At 39.6% G+C, this 27,121-nt stretch overlaps 1 protein-coding gene and 1 non-coding gene across 13 annotated transcripts in view; both read right to left on the bottom strand.

Annotated features, from left to right (window-relative positions):
• Positions 1–27,121, bottom strand: part of LGSN (lengsin, lens protein with glutamine synthetase domain) — a 134,713-nt gene that overhangs the window by 100,983 nt on the left and 6,609 nt on the right. For 4 of the 12 annotated variants that reach the window (XM_046005362.1, XM_046005375.1, XM_046005374.1 and 1 more), the window contains exons 2-3: positions 9,473–9,628; positions 3,691–4,107 (exon numbers count right to left, since the gene is read on the bottom strand). The exons of 2 other annotated variants lie outside the window; for them this stretch is intronic. The gene's annotated coding sequence lies outside the window, so the exon portion shown is untranslated. Of the gene's footprint in view, positions 1–2,939; positions 3,030–3,690; positions 4,108–9,472; positions 9,629–17,917; positions 18,041–19,031; positions 19,143–19,496; positions 19,595–27,121 lie in introns of those variants that run through there. 6 more of the 12 variants (XM_046005364.1, XM_046005363.1, XM_046005370.1 and 3 more) reach the window with 6 other exon arrangements.
• On the bottom strand, positions 4,991–5,097 carry LOC123942890. The gene has a single exon (XR_006818520.1). It is a non-coding gene; the product is annotated as a U6 spliceosomal RNA (small nuclear RNA).

The following is a 27,121-nucleotide window of genomic DNA, read 5'->3' on the forward strand; positions in this document are numbered from 1 at the left end:
TCTGAGCATAAATAAATAAATAAATAAATAAATAATAAAAGTGATAAGTTTTCCTTATTGCAACTAATTTATCCTTTACTTAACTAATAATTTGTTTAATGACAGATAATAAATCTAGGGCCAAGATCTAAACTAGAAGTTTTTACAGTTATTTTATTTGAGGAACTAAGTCAAAGCATCCCCACCAAAAGCACCACGTGGATCTCAGTTATTAGTTTCGGTCTCAGAAGAGAGCGACACTGCAGAGTACTGTGAGTACATGCCTCCCTCCCACCAACTCAGCGCAACCTTCTCATCCTGCAGCAACGCCTTGGAGCTTGGCCTCCAGTGGGTCACGCCACATTGCCTCTGCTCCTAAGAAACTGAAAATATGACGATCAGCCGAAGAACACGGTTTGGAAACTGAAACACAGAAGCTCTTTTATCAAGCAGAGAAGGGAAGAAAAGGTTACTTTGCCCCGAGGTCAGGCTCTAGAGTATTACTGTCCAGTCAGATTTAACTAACACCTTTACACGCAGACCCTATGCTAGGCACTAGGTTGGGAACCTTTACCTCAGAGTAGTAAAATGTCAAGCTGCCATTCTCACAATTCCTTCTATAGGGGCTATTATTTAATTTTATTAAGTGACCACCTATAATCACATTGGAAAAAACGCCAGTGCCTACAATCTCTAAATATCTTCACTTCAATTTCTACAGCTATGAAAGTGTTGTTATATTTCCACACACCTTCTTTCAGAACAAAAGGTGAACAGCAATTCTCCTTAGTGTTTTAAGAAGAGCCCTGAGCTGGGAGCCTGAAGATCTTGGTCCTAGAGCCAGCTGAGGTTGGGTGGAGGACTCTGTGAAAGTCACTTCCACATTCTTGGTCTCATTTTCAACACCTGTGACATTAAAAAATTAGACTGGGTGTTCACCAGGGACCTAAGAGTCTAAATATCCTTCAGAGAAGAATGTACTTTGGAAACAACCAACCAGGTATATGTTTTTTTGTTTTTTGAAGTGTTAATGATTGATAGGTTGAGACACTGAAATCAGTAAAACACGAATCAAATATTTACACATACCTCCCATGCAGTGTATTTTCCATTATGGGAAAGTATTGGGCAATGGAAAATTTCTCAAATACTTTTACTGGAAGAGACTAATTAGGCTCAGGTTTTTTGTTACTATTACATAAAGTTCGTACTAGAGCAATAATGATATGGGAAGCCCTCTGTTTATTCAGACTAAATTATCACATTGAGAATTATTTAGCAAGTTGCTCTCAGACTAAGAGGCTTATGATTTGCCTAAGAATAGAGTGCTTTAGTTATATAAGACAGCGATTTTTACCTTTAAAAAAAAAATCTCTTGTTGTTAATATCGTTAATGATTGCAATTCAAAGTATCAACAATGTTCTCATGAATTATAGGCACCATTCGCTAACTTGTCCTAAAATGGAGATCTGATATCAGGGTTTACATTTTTAACTCAGCCACTGCCTAATGAGACCATAAAATGTCTAATCACTTCAATTCTCTCAAAAGATGGAAAAAATACCATTCAACCAAGTACCCCAATTCCATCTGTGGACAGGTAGAGACCATATTAATTGTCCCCCATGAGTTAATGAAAGCTTTGAAAAACACCCAAGCTGCCTAAATGTTTAGTTTGTTACAAATTGATGATCTTGCTTTTCCAAACTGTAAATTTGATATTTAAGTTTTCAACCTGATCAGGATGAATTCCATACGTATATTATGCATTTTTGAGGTAGATCTTCCCTTTATTTGTCCTAAGTTAACTTTTTTGAAGTTTTAGTGATTACCTAATGATGCTGGAATTGAAGGATTTGATGACCGAGTCCGCACTCTCCCCATCCACACCCTTTATTGTGCAACTTTTATTCTATCTCCTTCTGGGCCTTTTCCACACCAGACTCCAGTCTTTTAAATCTGCTTCTACCTGGAAGGTTTCCATTCTCTAATTTTTATTACCTTCTACCACTGACCTTTATTTATTTTTAGCTCTATTGTCTTCCTTGAGTATGTTGCCTAAAAACACACCATGGTTTTTTGAGTAAAAGAAAACTATGCTTTTTTTTATCATGATAATAACTTTCCTAATAATATCCAATATTTCACTTGTATTAAAATAACACATTGAGTGATTAAATGAAAATCTACCCTTGAATTTTTTTTTCTACCTTTGAATTTGAATTGACATCTTAGAATCCTTTACCTTGAAACCACATTTTCTATCTTTCTATTATTCATTACTGGATGCTGACCATCACCTTTGCCTATACTGAATATTATTTGCCGCTTTCTTGTCCATTTCTATTATTAGGAGAAATTTCCTTAGTTCCTTCCCTTCCACTATTACTTAAGTGGAAACTCTGTTTCCCAGAACATGCCAGCCCAACGGGAAAAAATAATCACAATGGTAAGCAGGCATCCAGATTTTTCTGGTTCTGTCCTAGCATGCTCTGTGGAAAACTGAGCCAGCCACCCAAAAAATTAAGAATGCGTTCTTCTGCATATTCTATTTGTTGTACTCTTCCACTCTAGCTTCCTGATGGGATGTCTCCTGTTGCCCTTGACATCCAATGCGGTAGCCAGAATGTTTACTGAAGAGATCTCTATCGTTCCACACAAAACCATGCACAGTGCTGCAGCCACTGAGGTCTACGCCTGGGATCGCGGGGGCCAGGTGTGCCCTGAGAGAGCTTTAACTTCCGTAGCAACCAGCACCACTGCCATGGCCATCATGAACTCTAGATAGCTCTGCTCTTCTGATTTCCACTTTTTCTCCATTCGTACTCCCTTATTCTGAGATTTAGACCTGAATTCAAAGAGCCTCAACTCTCATCTTAACCGTTATGACCTCCCCCTCAATAGGCGGTGTCACTAGTTTTACACATGAAAAAACCAGAGGCATCAAGAAATTAATTACCCCACATAACAGAGTTGACAAGAGATAGAACCTGGAATTAGGGGCGCCTGTGTGGCTCAGTCGTTAATGGTCTGTCTTCGGCTCAGGTCATGATCCAGGGTCCTGGGATTGAGCCCCATATAGGGCTACCTGTTCAGCAGGAAGCCTGCTTTTCCCTCTCTCACTTCCCCTGCTTGTGTGGCCTCTCTCGTTGTGTCTCTCTCTGTCAAATAAATAAATAAAATCTAAAAAAAAAAAAAAAGAAAGAACCCAGAATTAAATCTGATCTCCAGACTCAGAACCCTGAACTGTAATATGCAGACTTCTCTATTTTCTAGTTAGCTGTATTCCAAACATGCTCTTTCCTAAACATCATATTATACTGCTTCAATGTCAGGGGATCCTGGTGGCTTCACATCACTTCTTCATAAGACATGCCCTGACGTGATCAAATCCTGAAGCAAACACATTCTAGCTCCAACTCCAATTCTTACGTGTAAAAATCAAGGGAGTTTGAGCTGTGGAGATAGAGAGACTAAGCATGCACACATATTCTGCACACACGGCATAGATTCCTCAGCATCCGTTTTTCTCCTCCGTGCAATTGGCTAATAACTATAGACCAGGATTGAAGAGGGCCTGGCACTGGTAGGCTTCTCCCTTCCTTCTCTTCTGCAAGCTTCAAAGTCTTTTTCTCTCAGCCAAATTTTTTTCTAGAACTCATAAATAAGCCCCTTCCAATTCTCCCAGACAGAAAACGAATGCTTCTTACCTTGTGAACTTACTGTCGTTTGCAGATTTCTCGCAAATTCCGTGGCTTTAAAATATCTACAGATCTGTCTTGCCCAGTAGACTTTGAGATACTTGAGAATAAGGATTGTTATACAGGGTGTATCCCGCATGTCAGGAAATAATAAGAACTCTTGAGAAACCCCATACTAATCCCCACTGTACAGATACATATCCCTAGATTTTGTCTTGTTTTCTAAGCCTCGGTGCCTAAACAGTTGATTTCACACATCTCACCTATGTGTCTTTGACATCAGGACAGTGTGTCCAGAAGGCCTAACTCTACACAACATACTTGCCATGAGCTCAAATTTTGACATTTTGATTATCTGTTTGTTTCCATTTTGCTGCAATCTACTCCATAATCCAATGTGTCCACGATCATGATATATGAGATCATCTGGAATGAAATACAGATAAATATATGGTTGACCCTTGAATGCACAGGTTTGAACTGTGTAAGCCTACTTATATGCAACTATTTTATAGTACTGAAAATATATTTTCTCCTCCTTGTGACTTTCTCAATAAGATTTTATTTTCTCTAGCTTATTTTACTGTAAAAATACAGCGTATCATACATAGACCATACAAAATATTTGTTAACTTACTGGTTACACTATCGTAAGGCTTCTGGTCCACAGCAGGTATTAGTAGTTAAGTTTTGGAGAAGTCCAAAGTGATATACAGATTTTCAGCAGCATGGAGGCTGGTGCCCCTAACCCTGACCTCATTCAAGAGTCACCTGTGTTTCTTTTTATTTTAATAAATACAAATTTATTTTCAAGTGTGTCTTTTTTTTTTAAGATTTTATTTATTTATTTGACAGACAGAGATCACAAGCAGGCAGAGAGGCAGACAGAGAGAGAGGAGGAAGCAGGATCCCTGCCAAGCAGAGAGCCCGATGCGGGGCTCGAACCCAGGATCCTGGGATCATGACCTGAGCTGAAGGCAGAGGCTTTAACCCACTGAGCCACCCAGGCGCCCCTCAAGTGTGTCTTAGAACAAAACATGAACCTCTGACCAGTCTGCTGATTTCATGGATATTTTTTTACAAATAAGAATTATAAAGGAAGTACTTGAATACCTAGATGTTTGGAAGACATTGCTGTATCGGTTGCTTTTTCTTTTCTTTCTTTCTTTTTTTTTTACCTAAAGTTATTTATTTAATAAACCACAGCATAGGACCTGTCACCCAAATCTTCTGACTTAAGTCCAATAATTGTTCTTTTAAACCACAGGATGTTACTACCACAAATACCCTAAACCTGGCATCAATCCAGAAAAATACGAAATGTTCCATGGATTTGAGAGTTATCTTTATGCAGAGGCCATATTAATCTTCTCTGTATCACTCCATTTTTAGTGTATGTGCTGCCAATGCGAGCAGTCCTTTTTCTTCTCATGGGACAGATAGCATAGTAACAGAAGCACAGACTCTTAAACCAGACACCTGGGTCGAAATCATGGCTTCCCCACTACTAGCTGTGTGATGTTGGCAAATTTCTTAACCTCTACGTCCCTCTGTTTGCCCATTTATCCAGATGGAGATAATAATTGCACCTACCTCACAGAGTTGTGAGGATTAGATGACTTAATACAAGTTAAGCATTTAGAACAGTGCCGGACACATATTAAGAACTACATAAGTATATGCTGATATGATCATTACTATTATTCAAAAGAATGTTTTATATTATTTATGATGGAGTAAAATTGAAGCTCCATGAAAGTGTGCCACAGGGATCCTGTCCTCTCACCTTATTCCCTCCCTCACCCTTAGACAGTGTTACATACATCTAGAAATACTTGTACTCCTGTTTGGGAAGCAAGTAGTAATAGTCGTAATAGTCGTAAATATTTATAATGCTCATGGCGCCTGAGTGGTTCAGTCGGTTAAGCGTCTGCCTTTGGCTTAGGTCATAATCCCAGGTTCCTGGAATGGAGTCCCACATCAGGCTCCCTGCTCAGCAGAGTCTGCTTCTCCCTCTCTCTCCGACCTTCCTCCTTGCTTGTGCTCCTTTCTCTCTCTCTCTGTCTCAAATTTTTAAAAAAAATTTTTTAAAAATTAAAAAAATTTATAATGCTCAACAGCTCCTCTTTACTACAATATAAAAGTAATACTTTATTGTTTTCTCTTAAGACTCTATAGTCTTGCAAGGACTTATACATCCATGTAACTGCTGACTCGCTATAAGAACTCTGACATATTTATGAGGCATAATGTTATTTGAGAAAGCACGTTGCTTGGAAAAAACAGGTTATGCTTGTCTGTACTCAGTCAAGCTGGGCTTTGATGTAAAGCCTTTAACTATGTCAATAGTACAATGTGGGTAATGACATATGAGTTGAAAACCCAACCTTTATATAATGTTTTGTAGTTTAACAAAGTGTTTTGAATATACTGTTTTCATTAATATTCAAAAAAATCTGAGTATCCATTTTGCAGATAGGAAAAACTCATTTCAGAAAAATTAAACAACACCCATAAACACCAGGCCAAAAATGGATAATACCAAATTTCCAACCAGAATGTGGTTTAGTGTTTATCTTTTAGAGATAATATTAAAATATTAGTAGTATTAGACCGCGGCTTCATGGAGTACTATTTTGATCCCTAGTTGTTTGCTTTTTCCATACCAAGTTAATACCTATTTTGAACAAAATATAATATACTCATCCATTCTTTCAATAAATAGGCACCTAAAGCATGTACAAGACGTATTCTAAGCACTAGGGATACAGAGGTGAACAAAATAAGTAAATTATCAGGGCACCTGGGTGGCTCAGTGGGTTAAAGCCTCTGCTTTTGGCTCAGGTCATGAACTCAGGGTCCTGGGATCGGGCCCCACATCGGGCTCCCTGCTCAGAGGAGAGCCCGCTTCCTCCCATTCTCTCTCTGACTGTCTCTCTGCCTACTTGTGATCTCTGTCTGTCAAATAAATAAGAAAATCTTTAAAAAAATAATAATAATAAGCAAATTACCTTGTTTTACTTCACCTAAATTCCAATGGCAAGGAAAAAAGTGTGTGCGTGTGAGAGAGAGAGAGGGAGAGTGTGTGTGTGTGTGTGTGTGTGTGTGTGTATGTCTTCAATGCTAATGGAGAAAAATACATCAGGATAAGGGGGGATAAAGAGTGACTAGAAGGGGATAGCCATCTGATACAGGACAATAAGCAAAATGGCCAATGCTGTACCAGATCTTACTCTCTCCAGTTCACAAAAACAAACAGATTGCCAGGAATTCTGTAAACCCGTTGAAAAATAGTCATCAGTAAAAATTAAAATCTATCAACTTAAAATTAAATAAGCTTCATAAAAACAAAGGTAATAAGTGTTTAAAATGAATCACTTCCTAACTCTTTTGCTACAGTTTACTCTTTTCTACATCTTTGAGGTTATTCAAGTCTATCGCATCTGTACAGTGGAAATGCTATGTAAGGGAGTGCTACTACGGCTTGTCTGTTCCCCACTCCGCCTTAAATAACAGCACTGTAGGAGCCTGAAACTGGCCATGGTGGGAATATTTACACCAGGAAATTTGATGAATGCACCAAATCAGGGCTTGGTTTATTGTTTGTCGATGGTCCTCCTAAACTTCAGAAAGTGATGAAGAAAATGTCAACAATGCAGATGAAACTTAAAGTCACGTTCTGATGTGAATACAAGCCTACATTTTTCCTCAGAGAGCTGGTTGTTAGACATATACCAGCACACTACAGAGAAAGCTTCTTGAATAAAGTGATATTTGATTAATAAAGCAATAGAGACTTGAAGATGAGGGTGAGCCTTGCAGATAGCCTGCAGAAGAGTGTCATGGGCAGAAGCAGCAACAAGTGCAGACCAGTGGGGCTATACCCAGGGGAGTCAGGGGAAAACGCTTGATGTCCGAAAGGTAAGTAAAACTAGCCCTTGGGTCACCTTGTAGATCTTTTAAGGACTGCCTTTTCATCTGGAAGAGATGGAAAACCCCTGGAAGTTTTTGAGCAGTGAAGTAACCTGATCTGACTTACATTTTAATAGGATGCTCTAGCTGCTGTGGAGAACACCAGAGGGAAGCACGGAAGCAGAAATATTGTCAGAAGGCAAGGTGATGGTGGCTTTTACTTTGGTAGCAAAGGAGGCATTAAAATGGTCAACATTTAGATGATGTTTTGTTGGAAAGGTCAACAGGACTTGCTGTAAGATGGGATACTGGAGATGAAAGGAAAGTCAAGGGTGACTCTAAGGTTTTAGGCCTAGGCAACTGGAAGTATGGAGTTGGTGCTTACTGAGATGGAGAAGGCCAAGATGGTTTCTCAACACCACCGGAAGGGGTGGGACAAAATTGGAATTCAGCTTGGCTTTGGACAAATTAAATATGAGATGCCTAGTAGATGTCCAAGTGAAGAAATTGAATAGACAGTTGGATATTTGTGTGAGGGGCTCAGGGGAAAAGTTTAGGCTAAATGTATATAATGCTAATGTTTTAAGGCATGAGACTGACCGAGATCTGGTAGGGAGCCAATTTGCTCAGGACCAAGTTAAGTCTGAGCCCTGCAGCACTCCCACATTAAAGGGTCTAGAAAATGAATAGGGACCAGCACAAGACACTGAGAAGGTAAGCCTGTGAAGCAGGAAGAGAACCTATAAACACAAAGAATTCATTTAAATTGCTATTTATTTCTTTGTACCCTGGTTCTTTCCTACAAAGACTTTGAGGCGGAAAACAATGAAAACAAGTAATAAGCTAATAAATTTTAAATAGAAAAAGTCTGTGTCACAAAAAAGAAAGACTAAAAACATGTGAACCATGAAAATAACAGTATGGTTTCCATAAACTTCGCATTTGGCTCTGAGTTTTTTAGAACTCACAGCAAAAATGGGAACACAATTCATGTATGAGTTGGCTCGAGCTGCCTTAATAAAATACCACAATGTGAGTGCCTTCAACAAGAGGAATAAGTTTTCTCACAGTTCTGGAGGCTGGAAGTCCAAGATCAAGGTTTGATTTTTCCTAAGTCCTTCTGCTTTGGCTTGCAGAGTGCGGCCACCCTCTCCCCGTGTCCTCAAATGCCTTCTCTGTGCCTGAGCAACCCTACTCTCTCTCCCCCTTCTTATAAGGACAGCACTCCCATTGGATTAGGGCCCTACACTTATGATCTCATGAACCCTTATTACCTTTTTTAAGATGCCACCTCCAAATACAGTCACATCAGAGGTTAGGAATTCAACGCATGAATTTGGGGGTGGTGGGGGCAGGGACTAGAGTTCAGTCCATAAAGATCAGCGACACTATTGACAAAATTTTTTTTAAATCCTCAAGTAGGACTGTATACTATAAATGTTATATTTATCTTCTTTACATCAGTGTTATTACTGAATGTTTGGTCAGCCCTAATATTACTTTTTAATGATTTTGTTGAATGTGCATGAGAGAAAATGTCCAGAAGGAATGTTCCTGAGCTGAGCGGAGGAGCGGGGAACTTGGTATGCACCAGTGTGCTGTCTTCAGAAGTGCAAATGTCCTCTCCAAGAAATAAAGGCTGCCACTATTCTGCTTTGATTGCATCTTTAAGCTTTGATACTGAGAAGAGGGGTAATCAGGAAGGAAAAAATTCTACATAATCCTCCCTAAAAGCCAAGCCAGATGCTGGGAGGTAATGCTGCAAGCATCACTGTTAGAAACAGAAGTGAAAAATCAAAGACCCAGAAAAAGCCTGTGGAGCAGGACCACTACCATTTAAGATAGTATGGGGAGTCACAAGATGTATTAAGAAAATTACCTGCTGGAAACACGACTCCTTTATTCTTTAGGATATGTATAAATACATATTTTTATTTTAACCTGAAAAAAAAAATGTGTAAAGATGCTAAAAACTTGTGACTTCTCCGTGCTTTACCAGGGCATTTTTATTTCCATTTGTTTCCTTGCTGTAAACCTTAAAAATGAAAAGGTGTTTGTCTGTTAATAGTTTTCATTTGCATAGTTATTGTTCTGAAAAGTACTTTAGTTAAAATTTTTAAAAGCCTTTAAATTTGTTTCAAGGATCCAATCTACTTAACCAAGGAAAACTTTTTTTAATGAATAAAAAATACCACTTTTGAAGATGACACTCAATAGTTGAAGTAGGCACGGACTGATGCAATGATGCGATGATTATACAGGATATACCAAAACTTTCCTTCTTTGTCCTTTAAAGTCAGCTGATGCACCCATGGGATCATGCACTTCCTGTCTACTGGAACAAGCCCAGACCACTCTTTGATGTTCTTCCCCATTGCTTCTCAAACTTTCCTGCCCCAGTGTCCTTTATAATAGCAAAGGAGGAAAATGTGCATACCATCTGATGGCTTGAGCACACCTCAAAGCAACCCGCACAAGGGTAAATTGTCTTTGAAGTCTTGGGTTTTATCTTAAAAATTCATGCAAAACTTCCATCTGACTCTGTAATGTAGGAAGTAATGTCATGTAAACGATCATTAAACACAACCAACTTTCCACGAAAGTGTTCCAGGAAGGCCTTTTCGGCAGATTTTTCCTGCGGTCCCCACTGACAGATTTTGTCACTCTCTTCTAAGCAATTGATCAGAATCACTCTTTTTCTTCCACCTAATCACCCCCTAACTGGATCCAGGATTACTTCTGTTTCTCCATTTCTAATCCTCAAATTCTAACTTCCTGTCATGGCAGCCACAGATTTAGCAATCTTCCTAATTTACCTCTTCTTCATGTTCTTTTATGGGTTTTGATGATGCACGGTCTTACCAATTCTTGAGTCCATTGAGAAGCCATATTCTAGTTTCCTGTCCAAAGAAACCCATCCCGAACTCCAACCCATTCATCCACACTTGACTCAATCAAGTTTGGCCCCTTCTTGGCTGAGAATTTATTCAAAAATAGAAATGGGAGATGGTGGGCGAGTAGAGAAATGCATCAAGTTTCCCAGGTCCCTCAGGACAAAACGACCTGGATTTCAGGGATGCCTGAACAGCTTCAATGTTGGGTGCTTACTAGAAGCACTCAAAACTAGCACTTTCATGTATCAACAGAATCTCTTACCTCTGTCAGGACCCCAGAGAGTTTCAAGGATCAATGTACAGAATACCTATAGATACTCATGCAAGACTACAACCCACAATTTTGGGAGAAGCCTCTTAGTCTACCAAGCAGCAAAGGCAAAAAGGCAGCTCTCCTTGAAAATCATGTTCAATTCCAGGCTGTCCCGTCAAAGCGCTGGCATTTCTACCACTCAGGTTGTGGTCAAAGAGAGGATCTTCCCGTTTGGCCAAGTCTACCAAATGGCTGTGTTCCAGAAAAGGAAATAAGGCACACTGTCCTGGACCCAGTTCAAGGAAGACCACATTAGACCTTCCATAAGAGGGTCTCTAACCGATACACTCCCAGCTCCAGCTCGTGCTTAAGTTCGTCCCTGACCAACATCTCAGCAGCACCAGCTCTTCTCCCCCGCCCCTTCCACATACACACTACACATATCATGGTCTGGGGGAAATCGATCACAGCAGATTTTATATCAATTTTTAGTTCCTTATGGAACAGGTAAAAAGACCTCTGGCCAATGTGAATGAGAGGAGTCTCTGTGGTCTTCCAGCCTGGGGCCAGGTCCTTCTCCTTTCGTTTATTCCTCTGTATATGCCACATGGATTTGTTTCACATGAGCCCTTGGGATGTCACTTCCCTATTTGAGTCTCATTCTGTCTCTAGAAAATTGTCCTTCGTTATAACTGCTCAGTGTTAGCTGAAAATAACAATATGTATCATAATTATGCAGAAAAGCCAGGAACTAAAATTCTATCTCATAACCTTCCAGATTCAGATAGAAGTACATGCTCTAAGCCAAGATCCTTGAGCCAGATGTTGCCGGCACTGTGCTTTCTTTGGCCCACACATTTGTTTATAAATTGACTTGGTAGCCCATACTTGGAAATCAGAAGATCTTTATTCAAATGTCCAACACTTCATGAAAAATCAGAAAGTCTGGCAAAGCTTGGCCCATCTTCTGACATCTGGAACAGAGTGGTAATGCCTCCTTTAGATGCTGCTTCCTTTCTCCGATTCAATCCACTAATCACCACTTTCTGTTTTCTCTCTAACACACAAACCAAGTGTGAACTGCCATTTATCATTTATACTTGCACTGCCGATTTTCTTGGAACACAGAAATACATCTTTGCATTCATGCCTACATCAAAAGTGGAAAAATGAAATATAGACTTCCTCGTAGATTTTCCCCCAAAAAATGAGAGAAGAGTATATTCTTTGGTGGAAGCAAAAAAATTATTCTTACAAGTTTAACATAAAGCATGACTTAAGCTGAAGGCATTCAACTCACTATAAGAACTACAAGGAAAAAACAAGTGTGATGTAATAAAAATAAATAACAATAAAAGGAACTGAGGTGTCCATGCTTGGGAATGTGATAATGCTGCTAGGAAAGGCAGTTACCAAGCTGGCTGTCTTCACACACGTACCTCATCACACAACACCCTACACCTTAACCTCCCAAATTTATCCCCCTTCCTACCCCACTCACTTTTGAGTTTGCAACTTCTGCTCTAAAAAAATAAATCTATAAAAAGAAATGATACTCAGCTGATTCCTATTAACTCCCATGGACCTCCCATCCAAGGATATCATAACAACATGGTATTTTTCTGGTTAATAATGATCGCCAATCACAGAGAACTGATATGTGTATACTTTGAGATGCCTCCGAAAACCCAGTAACTTCAGAGTGAAACAAAATCTGAGGCTTTTATACAACTGGATATTTCAAATAGGTTAGTGGAGAATTTTATCTCCTGTCCTAGAACCAGTGTGGAGCTATATGGAAATAAAGATTAGAATATGCTCCAAGCTTGATATAGAGGATTTCAGACTTGATATAGAGTATAGACAAAGGCTGGTTGATGTGGCAGGAAGGTATTTCTAACATTTGGACTAATGATTGTTAAATAAATCCTGTAAGCACTGATGAGGCAATGCGGAGGAGGAGGAAGGGTCAGTGACAGCGTAGGTGGCCTGGAAGAAAGTCAGAAAACATTGTGAGTAGATCAGCATGTAGTCACACACAGTGTTGTGATGCCAGCAGGTCATGCTCAGGACAGTCTGCCCTGGAATCAGCTATGAGCAGGGGCTGCCCAAACCCTGGCAGGCCCAGGGAGTGCTGTAATCAAAGGCAGCCCTTCCCAGTCGAGGGAGAGAGCAGGTGGTCTGGAGCAAAGTTGAAGTCGGTAGAGCACTTACTCTTTCCCTCTAACATCATTCAGATAAAGAACAGAATGAAGATAGAGGGCATTATTATGTATGGGGGGGCGGGAGTTGTGGTGCTTTTTTTTTTTTTTTTGCTTTTTTTTTTCCCACTGTTAGGTATAATGAAGACCTAAGACATAACAGCTTAAGGAGATATTTCACCTAGCAGTAAAATCATTAAAATTCACTTTGGTGTTAGAGTACTATCTCGTAATCATATGACTTGTTTGTTGCAAGTTTTCAAACTGAGCTCTGCTATTCTTGGAAATCCAAGAACCTCATGATGTAAAGCCTGGTGTGACAGAAGTTGCTAGAGCAGTCTGACAAAACCAGGACAGTTCTGGTGAACTCTTGTGGCATCATAAATTACTCCCCAAATTTAGCAGCTCAAAAAAACCACTTATTTGTCTACTGTGTTAGGTGTCAGGAATTCCAGAAGGGCTCAGTTGAGTAGTTCTTCTTAGAGACCCTCAGACGGTTACAGTCTGGATATTGGCAGGACTGCAATAATTTGAAACCTCTCCTGGATGGGATGCCCAAGACAGCCAGCAGTTCCTTGCGGCTATCAGCAGAGAACTCAGCTGGAGCTGTTAATTCAAGCACCTACATCCTCTCTCTCAGTGGGGCTGGCTCTTCTCACTGCATAGAGCTAGTTTTGAAGAGGCAGTATCTGAAGAGGAAGAGTCTGAAGAACGCAGAGAGCAAGCATTCCAAGAGACCAAGGAAGAAGCTGCAGGACTTCTGATTAGGGGCGCCTGGGTGGTTCGGTGGGTTAAAGCCTCTGCCTTTGGCTCAGGTCATGATCCCAGCATCCTGGAATTGAGCCCCGCATCGGGCTCTCTGCTCGGTGGGGAGCCTGCTCCCCCACCCACCGCCGGCTCTCTCTCTCTGCCTGCCTCTCCACCTACTTGTGATCTCTGTCAAATAAATAAATAAAAGTAAAATCTTTAAAAAAAAAAAAAAAAAACTTCTGACTTAACCTTGAAAGTCACACAGTGTCATTGGCACTGAACTCTATTGGTCAAGGAAACCATTAAGACTAGCTAGGATTCAATGTATTCCATCATTCTACAAAAGGAGTAGCAAAGAATTTCCCACCATCTTTAATCCACCATACATGCTTTTCCATCATTCTTCTGTATATCTTCCATAATTGTTTTTTCTACCTTTCTTATGTCACTCATTCCTATCTGAATTTGGCAGTTCATAACCTTTACTCTAAAGCTACGGCCTTTAAATGAAACCCTTCCTGGCAGTTGAGCCTGCAGGTATGGAAAATATGCTGTCTGTTTTGTTTGTTTCTAACATTCAATTTACTGTTTTTACAACACCAAAATCTTTAGAAGCAACATTTCTCATCCCCAGTTTGTGACAGGAATGTTATTTTTGAGTTAGATTTAATGTATAGAATTTCAGCTAATCTCCCTTGAAGAAATAATGCAAAACAAAGTTTCCTAAGCTTGGGAATCAGGAAAGCCAGGCAGTAGACTTGTCTTTGTTACATGCTGTTCTAGTACAGTTCGTGTTATGTAGTCTGTTCCTAGTTAATCTCAAATTACCTTTATACAATAAAAGCTTATAATATCACTCTTAATCAAATTCTTTGTCTTTTGTTCTCATATAAAAAGATGTTTCTGATCTCTAAAACTCTGAAAAGAGTAAAAGGATGTTCTTATTTTTCCCATAATGATGAAATTACTGTATCTTCTTTCCTCATGGCTAATAAAGCACTTAAAATCCACACCCCAAATCAGATGCCTTATTGAAAGGAATTAGAGTTTACTATGGAAATGGAGGCTTCCTTTCAAACATGCCTTGGGGCCCTTATTCTAGACTGTGAAATTTAAAAAATGTTTTTCATCATGTACTATCTGGTTCTCTTTTTTCATCCCTTTTTGTTTGCAGACTTGGGGTGGTGGGAATTTTTTTTTTTTTTTTTAAGAATCAGTCAGTGGCTGTTTCTTCTTTAGTTTCTTCAATATATTTTCTTCTATGATACTGTCATAGTCCTCCTCCTCCACTTCCCCCTCTACTTCCTTCTCCTACTCCATATGCTTCTCACATTTCTTCCCCCCCTTTTTTTAGCATTCTGAACCCTTGAATTGCATTTATATTGAAGAGAAATGAAGAAAATCAATAAAAGAGGAAACACTTAAACATGACGTTTTGTATATCTTTCATTGTAAGGATTTGTGGGATCAAATCTATGCTTCTTCACTAACCTTCCCTAAATTAGAAGAGTTTCCAGCTTAGCAGACAGTCATTTAAGTTAAACTAAAAAACTAGAGCAAAGACAGACGATTTTCAAAGGTTAGTAGAGTATTAAGCTAATAGAGATTTAAAATATATAGTAGTTGATAGGCAAACCCAGTGATAGAAAACAGATGAGTGGTTGCCAGGGACTGGGGGAGGGATGATGGGGAATGATTGTTAATAGGTCAGGATTTCTTCCTGTGAAGAAAATGTTCTGGTAATAAATACTCCTATGGACCCCAGGACTTGCTCTGGTCTGAAGAAATCCTACATTTCCAACATCAATCCTAAATAGCTTGTGTTACACCATCTTGGTGGGTTTGTGAGAGGTAAGCAGGAAGGAAGGAATTGTCTGAGGAACAAAGAGCCAAAAATAATCCCAAACTGGAAGTGCCACCTCACCACCCCCAGGTGTGGCTCGTTCCAATCACACGGATGGCCATAGTTCATTCAGCTCTAAATTCAAGAATTCAAATGTATTCCCTCAAAAGGAATTGAAAAAGCTAATGCAATCTTGAGTAAACAACTAAAGTGTTTATTTTTTAAAGAGCTGGACACCCTAATACAGGCATCAGCAGAAAGAATACTACTAATGCTTTGAAAATCAGAACACATAGTATGTGGTTTTTTTAGTCATATAAAATTGAAACTGTGTCTGATTTTCATGCAAACCTTTTCTCTATGTCTTATGTAAATAAAGAGAAGACAATTTTGGAATTATTTCCCTTGGTAAAAAATTTGATTCTTTAACTATCTTCTCCTTGAGCTTGTTTCAAGGCATTGTGCTTTATTTTGTCTTAGGTGCTGGGGGTAAGAGGTTGAGGGAGTCTTGCTTGTTTTCTACGGTTAACATCCGCAATCTCTTTATAACAACAGTATTTTTGAAGCACTAATAGATTGGTTAGTGTCCTAGGCTAAATAAAGCTATTTTCTCCCCCTCTGAAACCTCAAGTATGAAAAATAGAGATGTGTGAGATGCTTGTAATCAAAGAGGAGGAGAAGCGGTGGGAAGGAGGAAGAGAATGAGGAGAAGGAGGAGGAGGAAGTTTGTAAAGAGTTGGAATGGACACATGGGATTTGGGCTTGAGAATGGTCCAGTATATCCCTGAGATTGGGGAGAAAACTAACAATTTCTTGGTGGAGGAAACCACAGGCCTCAGAGCCTTAGAAGTCCAAGAATCCTGTTGGATTAACATTTTAATTCAAATTCAAAGCCACCTCTATTTCTGTGTCTCCTTTTTACTTCCTCCTCCCCAGGAAGTTTTTGACTACCCCCTGAAAAGAAGTTGCTACCTAATCCCTTCTTTGGCCATCTCTGTCCCATCTAGATCCTCCTGGGATGGCTCCACAAAGCCAATTAAATTTGTTCTGTCACTTCCTGGTATTGCCATGTCATTACCATATGGGTAATAATGTGATGACCTTCGCACTTACTGTTGCTTCTGCAAGAAAATGTCTTCCTCAGATGACCACATGGATGCCTCTGCATCCCACTGGGTTCTCCAGGAAGCCCTCTCTGAAACAGACTTGTGCACATAGGATGTTTATGAGTGGATATTTTTGGAATCAACAGTGGAAAGGGGGGAAGGAAGCTATGTGTCTCAGCATCCTCCACTGCCTCAGAGGGAGACTTTGAAACTGAAATTGCCCATCAGGTAGATGGTGTTTGGGCTTTTATACCCCACCTTGATTAGTCATTAGACATGGGCCATTCACAGGAAGGATGTGCCCTTGAGAAAGAGGCTTCTTGCAGCTGAAGCAAACCCTAGAAATCCTGACATTGAAGGCTGTCTGGTGACAGCTCACCAGCAACTGGGGCAGAAATCCTCCCTTGAAGGGGAATCTGGGTGACACATCTCTGCATCTACACATCCCCCACTTCATGCAGACGCTCCATACAGCTTACCGCCTCAGAGAAGCTCTTCCTACCATCCTTTGTAAACTATCCCCATTCCTAGCCCCCAAACACAATCCCAGCCTTCTTTCCCCCTTACCCTGCTTTATTTCCACTGAACAAATTATATACTTAAGTGTACATTTTCTGCACATTACACACACAGAAACACATGTCGCATGTTAAATGAAAGTCTGAACTTTGTTTAATTCAAATTGCCAGGTCCCCAGTACTTATACGACAATTCTTGGCACATTGTAGGCAGCCAAAAAACATTTATTGAATAAATAATCAAATCTCACTGCCACCTAGATCCCTTATTTGAGGGAACTGCCCACTGAGAAAATCTAATAATTCTGTGGTTTAAGGCTAGGATTCTTAGGTATTATCCAAAAAGACTTAGTGACTAGAGTAAAACAAGAACATTAACTAACGTGGGTATTAGCCAAGGTTTGACCTACTAAAGATGCCCTCTACCACTGATAGAAGGAACCCAAACAAACTTATTCTAATGTATGAGAGCCCCTTAAAGAAAATACAATGTATTCAGTTGCTAGGGCTTTTGCAACAAAGCACCACAGACTGGTGGCTTAAACATCACAAATTTATTTTCTCAACAGTTGGGAAGCCTAGAAGAAAGGTGTACACAATGTGAATGTCTCCTGAGGCCACTCCTTGGCTTGTAGATGCCTGTCTTCTCTCTGTCTTCACATGGTCTTCTGATACATCTGTGCCCAAATTTCCTCTTATAAGGATACCAGTCATATTGGATGAGAGCCCATCCTAATGACCTCATTTTAACTTAATTACCTTTTGAAAGACTTTATCTCCAAATACAGTCACATTCTGAGATACTAGGGGTTCCGGCTTCAACATGAACTTGGAAGGAGTGCAGGAAACAATGCAGTCCATAACACACAACCAACTGGGTTTCTACAAACCAAGTAAGATTAACAACACTACAGATTCTAAAATTAATTCATGCCTCATACACCCACCCTGAAATAAACGAGCTTCAGTCCACATGGAAAATCCCATAAGACTGCCCAGATATGGAAGCTGATGGACAGCGTATAAATAAAGGAACTAGAGAGCCTTACAGGAGTGCTTTCAGTTTTCTGGCAAGTGGACAGGCTTAGTTTAACCTCAAATTGGCACCTTAAACCTGCATTCTATACCAAGGCCCATATTAAAAGATGATTTACTGTCTAAGACATTATATTATGGAATGACTTGGACTATAGAATGATTTACTGTCTAAGACATTATATTATAGAATGACTAGAACCTCTGGACCAGTTGTATCAGTAATACATGCTATTATTGTTGAAAACAAACAGTGGGCTCTTTACAAAGGAAACACTGAAGTGGTTCAATATGTTCAAACTGAAGTAGGGGTGAAGGGCTGAGTTATAATGCACCAGCTTATGAGCACCCTGTTTATCCCTATCTGCCCTGCCAATCAAACTTTTGGAATTTGAAGGAAGTTGTGGGTTTCATCCACTTTTTCTTTTTATTTATAAAAGAGTACTATTGGTATTTTTAAATCTTGTCTCTTTCTAATATTTTATTTATTTGTTTGACAGAGAGAAAGAGAGCACAAGCAGTGGGAGCAGCAGGTAGACGGAGAGGGAGAAGCAAGGAGTCCAACATCATAGAACTTCTTCCCAGGACCCTGGGATTATGACCTGAGCGAAAGGCAGATGCTTACCCGACTGAGCCAACCAGACGCCCCTAAAATGTTGTTTCTTAAAATGTAACCCTTTTCAGCAAGATCAGAATCACCTGTTATTAACAGGCATTGTGGTTCTCCAGATCACCCACAGAAGGTGATTCCCTGAGGATGGGACCCAGTCATCTGCTTTTGTAACAAGTTCTTCAGATGATTCTTATGTGTAATAAAACCAGAAGAACTTTGGGGTACCTGGGTGGCTCAATGAGATCAGCATCTGAATCTTGATCTCAGCTCAGGTTTTGATTTCAGGATTGTGAGTTCAAGCCCCATGCTGGGCTCCACATTAGGCACAGAGCCTTCCTAAAAAAACAATCAAACAAAAACACTTGAGAATTATTGTTTTTAGGAGTTGATCAAGATCTCATACTGAAAATATTTACTTTGGTGGCTAGAAGGTGGTAGGGGTGCTCCTTAGGATAGCAGGGAAAGAAACTTAACAGCAATAGTTTTGTTTTGAACATGGTTGTACCTAGGGCACACATTGGCCCAAATGTCATTCTGAATACTCTTACTGAAACCTATCCCATGACTAAGGGCTCTCTTAGAAACAAAAAATCATGGGTCCAAGTGGGAATTTATCTTCCAGGTACCATACGCCTGGTCAAGATTCTAAAAAAAAAGAAGGAAAAAAAAAAAAAAAGGCAAAGGTCCTACCTGTCAAGCAGCCTAGGGGATCCGGGACAGCAGCCGCCATTACAACTGCTACGTCCGTTTGCCAACCTTGTGGATTCAGCAGTGAGGAGGCCAGGATCCTACATGGATTTGTATGGTGTGTTACACGTGGCACAGAGGACAGTGTGAATACTGTGTTCACGTTGGTTGCTCTTGCACCCCAAATTCCACGGCCGCCAAGCAGAGGGAGGCTCAGCGAGTTCGTCATAGTGAGGACCCCTGAGCTTAGAAAAACCCCAGTCTACAAAAGGAGCTTCTGATAGACCTGTCCATCCACCCCCACTGAGGGAGATGGTATCTTTATTATCCTGATCCGGGAAACAAATCTGCTTACTGACTCAGGGAGAGATAGTATCCTTATCACCCGCGAATGTCTGCAGGAAGGGTGGGAAACCAGCTTCATGATCCTGCAGAATAAGCAAACTTGCCTTCTGCCTGGAGCAACTTTGCAAATAGGCTTGAACCAAGTTGTCAATGCTCTTTGCTCAGAAGCTATCCAGATATGCCGGAATTATCTCTCAACACCACCTTTTGATAGGTTTTGCTCTGATGACTCAAATTTAGCCCAAGCGCTAGAAGAACACAAGCCCATGTTTTCTTTCATTGACTTCAAAAGATAAATCTTGCTGTTTAATACTTTGTATCATCACGAACTCAGGCTTCAAACTTTCTTAGGGGTATATCCTAATCTCAAGCAGAATCTTGCATACAGCCTCAATATACAAAACAGATCAAAGCAGAACTGCTCTCTCAGAGGAGACTTGAGCTGATGCTCTCATGAGCTGGGACTTCTTGTCGGCCCCCTTGCCTTCACCTTCCCTGCATTTGATTCTGGCCCCATTTGGCCTCTGAGCATCCTCAAAACCCTGTACTCCATAAAAGAGAAGTGAAAACCATCACTGTACTGAAATGGTGATTGATGTTTTATGATTACTAGACCCCCTCACTAGGTTAGTAGGTTATCAGGCAATGAAAGCAGGAGTCATGCGAAAATGAATAAACAAAAAGCTGTTCTTACTTTAGTAAGAACATTAGTGGAGACCAGGGAAAGCTGGTAGTTTTAATTAGTCACTAAGGTGTGGAGAATAGTTTCTGGTAAGAGCAAACATGTAGTAGCCTTAGAGAATCATACTCACCACTGCCTCAAATTACCTAATTACTCACTCATTTATTTTATTTAGCAAGAATATTAATATTGATAATCTATTAAATACCAGGTGATATCGTTAGTACACAAAAGTGAATAAAACATGATCCCAAAGGAGGGATAAGTAGAAGCAAGTATTACTTAAGAAAAAATTACATAATTTACACACATGCGCTCTAAGAGGGTATGATGTGTTTCTATGATGTTTTCTGCTAACTGACTATTTCTGCCTAAGACAGTTGCCAAGAATATGTGCAGCAATTCTTTGTGTTAGAGAAATAGAAAGGCTTAAGGGACACATTTTTTTTTTTAATCTACTGACTTTGAAGGCACTGAATCTTATAAACTCTAAATACTCCTTTTTGGTTTTTTTTAAGATTTTATTTATTTATTTATTTATTTGACAGACAGAGATCACAAGTAGGCAGAAAGACAGGAAGAGAGAGAGGAGGAAGCAGACTCCCTGCTGAGCAGAGAGCCTGATGCGGGGCTCAATCCCAGGACCCTGGGATCATGACCTGAGCCGAAGGCAGAGGCTTTAACCCACTGAGCCACCCAGGTGCCCCAACTCTAAATACTCTTATCATCCTTAAACTTTCCAATCAGCTAACCCAACTATGCATCAGGAAGGCTTATCCATATTAATAACCTCCAGCTGCTTTTCTAACAGGATAAACTGATAATCATAAGTAACCTAAGCAGAAAATAATTTCTTCTTATGGAAGGGTCTAAAAGCTTGCTTTTGATAATATTCAACTTTTATCAAAATTTATAAGATCTACTAGGTGATCTAGAAATAGTATACCATTTAGCTTAAATTTCATAACTACTTGATGAGTTAAGTACTATCCTCCTGTGGCAAGTAAGAAAAGGAGGTTCAGGGCTGCGGTCTAATTGCCCAACATGCTACTTTGCTACCTACTAGGAAGTAGGAAGCAGAGTTGAGGTCTGCCCACTTCCATTCCTGGGCTCCTCAAAACTTTGTCCCATGCCTAATGAGCAAGAGGCCAATTCCAGCATCTCCTTACTCAATCATCCTTTTAGCTTTCACCATAAAGGGAAATTCATCTCCTTCCAGCTTCTCCAAACAATATGTTCCTTGCATTTTTCTTTTCTCAATACTGTCTGAAGAAATATGGGAATATATGTGACTTGAGGCATGAATTTCCCTTTTTCTTATTCAACAGACTCTTCAGCAATAAAGGAAGAAAATAAATTGGTAGAAATTCAGAGTATTAAATCTTGACAAAACTTTGAACGGATGAAATAATTTTAATTTTTATGTTAATGACAAAAACTTTTTAAGAAGTCACTAGAAGAGGAATTATCTTTCGGTTTTGAACTGAAAGAAGATGGAAATAAATGTAACAGACAACAGAGTAGGTAAAATTACATTTAAATTTTTGCTAAGAGTCATTAAAATAATGTTAATATACTATGAAACCAAAATGCATGTCTTTGAAACATTTTGAAAATACAGGTTTCCCCAGTATTTTAAAGTAGAGCTTGCCTATGAAAACTTTTGAAAGCTGAAATACATAAAGTGAAGAAGCAATTGCCATTAATTTATACAGAAAATTTTTCACATGTTTCTAGACACGAAAATAATCCCTTTTCTGATACCTTGGGATACCATCTTGCTAGAGGATGCACACAATAAATGGAGATAAAACACAGATGCTCACAAACAGTTCAGAGATATGGCAGCTTAATGCTAAGATGCTGGGTATAGTTCCGAGAAAGAAGCTTAGTGGGGCCACTCTCACTGTTAGGGTTCATGCTGCATCTATAACCCCTCATTGAAAAACAAAGGCTAACTGCAATTTTTGCTTTGCACCCTTTTTTGTAAAAGTGAAACCCTCTTGAGATTTCTTTCAGTTAGCAAAAACAGGTACTAATATAGATCTTTAATGAAAGTGAAGTGGTGTAAGGCAAACTTTTAAAAGGCAAGGGGAATACCTGAATAACAAAGTTAGAAAGGAAAATGGATTATAAAATCAATTCATAGGATAGTTTAATGTCAATGAATATTCTTGCTCTACAAAATTAATTTTTCATGGAATACTGTCAATAATTACATTCTGCTAAAGACATAAGAGCTTTGGAGCAGCAGGCTGGCTCAGACAGTGGAGTATGCGATGCTTGATCAGGGTTGTGAGTTTAAGACCCACTTTGGGTGCAGAGATTCCTTAAAAACATAAAAAAAAAATCTTTAAAAAAAGACATATAAGAACTTTATTTGTCATATTTATACAATTTAAGATTCTGCTATAAGTATGTCTAGCCAGGAATAAGGTTTCTCTTTAATTCAAAAACAAAGTTTATATTTTATTTAAAATTTATTTAAAATTTTATTTAAAATTATTAAAATTTATTACATCATTTAATATTTAATATTTAATTTGAAATTATTAATTTATTAAATTAAATTACTAATTAGATTTATTGAATTTATTAAATAAATATTAAATTTATTAAATAAATTAAATTATCAATTATTAAAATAAATTATTTTTTAAATTTTATTTTTAAATTTATTTAAAAGTATAAAAATTATCAAGAAAACACCATCTGTTCCTTTTGTTGTTGGACTGACCACTGGGTTTTACTTCAGTGGAAAACCATGGAGGAACCCTGCTCAAACTACTGAGCATCTGGCACTTGATTTCTGTTAAGGTCATGAACCAAACTGGGATCGCAGGATTGAGCCCTTCCTCAGGCTCCATGCTCAGCGGAGAGCCTGCTTGAGCATTCTCTCTCCCTCTCCCTCTGTTCCTCCACCCACTCACGCATGTACTCTCTCTCTCTCTCTGTCAAATAAATAAATATTTTTAAAAGGATGATATGACACTTTCTTGCATATAATCCATTATATAAGAAAATACTCCAAGATGTGCAGAAGTTTCAATCAAAAGTAAAATACTTGGTCTCACTCACAGACAACAGTTGTACCTTTTTCCCATCTGTTTTCACTAGTCATCTGTATAAGGCTAAGAGTGGGTGGGCAATTGGAGGAAAGTGAAGGAGGGCAGTATCTGAATAAGAATGTATGATACCAGGGCGCCTGGGTGGCTCAGTGGGTTAAAGCCGCTGCCTTCGGCTCAGGTCATGATCCCAGAGTCCTGGGATCGAGCCCCGCATCCAGCTCTCTGCTCAGCAGGGAGCCTGCTTCCTCTCCTCTCTCTCTGCCTGCCTCTCTGACTACTTATGATCTCTCTCTGTCAAATAAATAAATAAAAATCTTAAAAAAAAAAGAATGTATGATACCTACCTCCACAAAAAAACAGACCATTTCCAGTCAAGAAAAGACATAGGGAAAGAAAATTCTTCCATCCAGTTATTAAACCTAACCTTTACCCATACCCCAACCAGAGTTAGGAACTTTGTCACACAGAAGGGTCCTTCTCCTCTCTGACCTTAACACAGGCGGAGTGCTCCTGGCTGGAAGCTGAGAGGTGAGTTCTAGCCTGGGGACATTTCAGGGCTGGGGACGATGAAGTCAGCCCTCCAGTTCCAGCAATTCTTACTGAAACTGGGAGACACTAGATTTTTTCCCAAAACACACCAAAGCTGAACTCCAAAAGAGGTCCTAAAGTGATCAATAAATTCCTTCAGAACCCTCCCCAACCCTCCACTGAAAAAATGAATTGGAGGACTTTTCCGCCACTTCAACCAAATCTAAGCCAATTGTTACTAAATCTGAATGGGCAGAAGACATAAAAGAAGAGTTAAAATGGTTTTGTAAATAATGAAGAACTTCCTGAGCATGGTACAAGGATTTCCAATTGCAGTAGACATGTTTGTGATAAATTGCCTTTAAACTGAATTTCTGCAAGGGTCATGCACAAGAGTGGACTCCCAGTGTAATTCATATATGTTCTGTTGCCATTCCATTTCAACTCCAAATTGGTGTCTAAGACTTCGGCATCATCTTCACCACGTTTTCCTCCTTCTACCTTCTACCTCACCTTTTCTCCCCTTACCGAGTATGCTCAGCCTTCTTTTTTTTTGTTGTTAAATGATTCTTTTTTTTTTTTAATTTATTTATTTATTTTTATTTGTTTATTTACAGCATAACAGTGTTCATTGTTTTGGCATCCCACCCAGTGCTCCATGCAGTACGTGCCCTCCCTATTACCCACCACCTGGTTCCTCAACCTCCCACCCCACCCCCCACCCCACCCCCACCCCCCCCGCCCCCCGCCGCCCCTTCATAACCCTCTGGTTGTTTTTCAGAGTCCATAGTCTCTCATGGTTCATCTCCCCTTCCAGTTTCCCTCAACTCCCTCTCCTCTCCATCTCCCCATGTCCTCCATGTTATTTGTTAAAATACTGTTCAGTGAAGGTGGGCATGTGGATAGATAGCTTCCCTGCAGCGAGACACACCTATCTGCATTGAGTATAGAGGCTAATGAGTTCAAAGTGATCTCAATAAATGCGTCGCCCTCCAGCCCCTCCTTTCAAACAGCTGTTATATGAGCTTATGCTACACTTAATTTATTAGCCTAAGACAATTTAATTGCATCGTTTCTACAAAATAGAACATGTTGTTCATAGTAACTACATGCTAATTCCTTTGAAAACTTCAGTAATTATACAGTGACTTTGCAGCTCCCAACAATGGTGCGATTAACTGGGGTTCCATGTTTGAAGCTGGGAGCAAGCTCAGCACCGAGGCAGACAGAGTTCTGACAGGGTTTGTGCATAAAAGGATATTTTACTATCCGAACTTCGTTCCCCCAGAACTTTGCTTCTTTATGAATGCTAGAGGGTTTGCACACAGCCCCGCTGAGGTAGGAGGGGCTGTTGCAGCAGCAGCTGCCTTGACATTTAAGACAACCGCACAGAGGCAGCAAACCTTTCCCAGGCACAGAACAGAGTGTACTCCCCAAGACAATATCAATGGTTGCCCGGTAAATGCACATCTATAAAAAGTTCAGTAAACACACAGGTTTAATGACTTAAGTTTTATGTCTAAATACAACTTTAAAATCACACTTCAGACCGACTACTTTGTGAGAAATGGTTGCATTTTTAAAGATGTTGAAAAGTATGTGGCCTTGAGGATTCTGTCTCATAAAGCCAGGAAAGAAGTGTCATTTTTGCCTGAAGTTCTGATGTGGCTCTGAACGTCACGTTTTACAGAATATTCTGCTTTGGGTTATGTTTATGAAGTGCTCTTAATTAACATTTCTCCAGTGTCTTATGGGCTTTGCTTTCTTCTCCCCAAACTCCTTTTCAACTTCTCCAGCTTTGATGAGGAAATTGGTATGTTTTATCGTCACATTTTTCCCCCCGAAATATCTGCTTTGGTTGGTTCCTTCAACAGAAAGAGTCTTAGGAAAGTGAGGTCACAAGGACTTCCTGTGAGTTTAAAATAAAAAGCGTTTTCATTATAAAACCAAGGGGAAGTAAAGGAAATACAAAATTGTAGAATACAATGATTTTCCAGAACGTAGATTTCTCACCCATGTTTAATAAAATGCAATCGGTCGTCTGATTCTTCTACAAAGCCCTCTTTTCCCCAACTCCTCAAATTGGATGAGAGAAATAGTTGTTAGATTTCAACCCTGAGAGTTTGGGGTTGGCACCTCTATAGGACCCTCTTTTCTCTGTTTTCAGTCTAATAACTTGGTTTCTGGTATTTAATCCAAGTGTGGAAACGTTCAGACCATCCCCTGTGACACTAAATCATTCTGTACATCCGATCTCAGGTCTCTCTTGAGGAAGGCAACTCCCCCTTCTCCTGAGGAGGAGACTCCCCCCTTGCCTCCACGATAACATGGACCCCCCCCTCACCCACCCCCAGCCATCTCCTCCTGCCCTCATTTCTTGTAAAGCCAAATCATGAGCCTGGCGGCCGGGCATGTCTGAGCCCCATGAATGATCATTCCTTCTGATTCAGATATCAGTTCTTTGATGACTCATTTCCAAGGGGCCCCTGGGAATGGTTTCTAAAGTTCTATAAGCCATGGTTTTATAAAACCAAAATTGCCTTTCAGAGGCAGATTGAATTTCCAACAATGGAAAAGGTGAGTCACTGTATTTCAGGCTCCCTTGGAGTAGGGAGAGTGAACAAATCATCACCACGTTTCCTTGGATCCCTGTATTTATCCAAAAGCAGCAGTCTACAGTAATTTATCATTATGTATTCACTAAGTCGCAATGCAAAATAGGAAGAGTAAGCAGAATATATACACGGAACCAAGAGGGGAGTAAAAGAATCATAGAAATGAAGAGAAATAGTAAAACGTCTCAAGAGCATATGTTTCTATGATTCAAAATTCTGATTTTAATTGTAGATCCATATTGAAGTTATTGGAGAATTGGCATCCCACCAATTACTGAAAGGCCCATCATCTAATTTCTGAAGAGAAATAGTGTTAGAATTTTTTATTCTTCTACTCTACTTCCAAAGAAAAGGTATGTTATAGGCAAAAACTTTAACCTTGCTTTATCC

This window comes from Meles meles, chromosome 5 (genome assembly GCF_922984935.1).
Source record: "Meles meles chromosome 5, mMelMel3.1 paternal haplotype, whole genome shotgun sequence".
NCBI classification, from domain to species: Eukaryota; Metazoa; Chordata; class Mammalia; order Carnivora; family Mustelidae; genus Meles; species Meles meles.